Here is a 2,356-nt window from a genome sequence, read left to right as displayed (position 1 = left end):
GAAAGTACAGAAATGTGAAACTGCAATATATTTAGAAATTAAGGAAAAATTATTATACCTTATCAGGTTTGCCTCAAAGATATTTGAATTTATAAGTCATCTCAAGAAGAGTAAGATAATATAAATTAAATGTAAAGAATGTGAAAGGAATTTATATCTATTCAATCAGAAAACCTTGTTCTTTAAAGCAATGACTCAGCCTTCCACCTTCATAGCCTGGGCCCTGGCTCCATAAAGTCCCTGGCACTGAGCCTAGGGTCACAAATCTTCCTTCCAGTGAATGAAGCATAGAAATGAAAATCAAAGATTGTATTGGGGATAATGCTGGCCTCATTATATGAATTTAGAAGTTTTCTTCAGTTTTTTGGAAGCATTTGAGAAGGATTGCTATTAACTTCTCTAAATATTGCATTTCTATATGCTAGCATGAACTATCCAAATGGAAAGTAAAAACAAAACCTCATTTACAACAGCATCAAAAATAATAAAATACACTTTTTATCCCTTGATCTGAACCCAGGTGTACATCTAGATTAGAATATGCCAGGCTCAGAGGATCTTCCTAAAGGCAAGGACCAGATGCATTCACACAGGAAATGAACCATGTTCACTGAGCAGCAATTGAAAGATTTGAACATCTTGTTCAATGAGAATCCATATCCAAACTCCAGCCTTCAGAAATAAATGGCCTCAAAAATAAGCAGTATTGCAGGTCTGGTTCAGGAACCACAGAGCAAAACTCAAGAAAGCCAAATGCAAGCATCTTCAGCAAAAAGAAGAAACTCCACACCGCCAATACCAAAGGGTGGGGTCAGCACCGGTGTTGGCCAGAGAAATGCAGACATGCTACCCAGATTGCCCAGCACTGCTCGCCCTATCGGCCTGGTGTACACGGGTCACCGGGTACCCTCGTTCCAGCTCATCGCGTACCCCAACTTCAAGGTCCCTGCAAATGAGTTCCTTGGCCATAGAATGGTCCATTTTTGCTGCTGTCAAGATGCTAATGTGTACTTCCTCCACCCCATTGTGGAATCCCAAGCTTACGATCCAAGCTTCAGTTCTGCTTCTGCTTGTTCATCTCTACAAAGTCGAGAGAGATGATAAATACAAAAAGTCATATGTTGAAAATAATAATAATAAAATACTTAGAAATAAACAAAAGAGGTGAAGGACTTTGAGAACTACAAGTCATTGATGAAAGAAGCTAAAGAAGACACAAATAAATGAAAAACTTTCCCAAGTTCACAGATGGGACTATTGTTGAATTTAATTTTGTTAAAATGTTCATACTATCCAAAGTGATCTACAGATTTAATGTACTCCCTATCAAAATTCTGATGACATTTTACCAAGAAATAGAAAAATAAATCCTAAAATGTGTATGGAACTGGAGAAACCCTGAATAATGACAGCAATCTTGAGCAAGAAGAACAAAGCTTCAGCTTCTTGATTTCAAATTACATTACAAAGAAATAATAATTAAAACACTACAGCACTGACCTAAAAACAGACACATGGACATAATTGAACAGAATAGAGATCCCAGAAATAAGCCTGTGCATATGTAGTCAACTCATCTTTGACATAGGTGCTAGGAATATACAATGGGTAAAGCATAATCTCTTCAATAAATTGTGTTGAGACAATTGGATAGCTACATGCAAAAAATAAATAAATAAATAAATAAAATAAAAGGAAAAGAAAAGAAATCAGACCCATATCTTATAGCACACAAAAAAGTCAACTCAAAATGGTCTTAAATATAATACCTGAAAATATAAAAATACTAGAAGAAAACGGGGAAAGCTGCATGACATTTTTTATCTGGAAAATAGTTTTTTTGGATATTGCTCCAAAAACACAGGCAACAAAAGCAAAAATAGAGAAGTGAGATTACATGACAGTAAAAAGCTTCCGCATAGCAGAGGAAACAACCAATAGAGTGAAGAGACAACCAGTAGAATGGGAGATAATATTTGCAAACCATATATCTGATAAGGGGCTACAACACAAAATTTATAAAATATATAAATTTGATTTTTTTGGCTATATTTTTTCAATAGCAAAAAATCAAATTTAAAAATGGACAAAGAACCTTGATGTGGTTTGGATCTGTGTCCCTGTCCAAACCTCATGTCTAATCACACTCCCCAAAGTTGAAGAGGGGCCTGGTGGGAGGCGATTGGATGATGAAGGTGAATTTCTCAAGAATGGTTTAGCACCATCCCCTTGTGCTGATCTTGTGATAGTGAGTTCTTGTGAGATCTGGTTGTTTAAAAGTGTGTAGAATCTTGCTTCTCCTCTTGCTCCTGTTCCTGCCAGGTAAGATGCCTTGCTCCCTATTTGCCTTTTGCCA

General features: G+C 36.4%; 1 pseudogene; it reads left to right on the top strand.

Moving 5' to 3' along the window:
- Positions 1-540: 540 nt before the first annotated feature.
- On the top strand, positions 541-1,101 carry LOC100406028 (divergent paired-related homeobox-like; annotated as a pseudogene).
- The last annotated feature ends 1,255 nt before the right edge of the window (positions 1,102-2,356 follow it).

The sequence above is a fragment of the Callithrix jacchus genome, chromosome 13 (assembly GCF_049354715.1).
Source record: "Callithrix jacchus isolate 240 chromosome 13, calJac240_pri, whole genome shotgun sequence".
Classification (NCBI taxonomy): Eukaryota; Metazoa; Chordata; class Mammalia; order Primates; family Cebidae; genus Callithrix; species Callithrix jacchus.
Note: the sequence above shows the minus strand (reverse complement) of the source record. Positions and strands in the feature narration are given on the sequence as shown.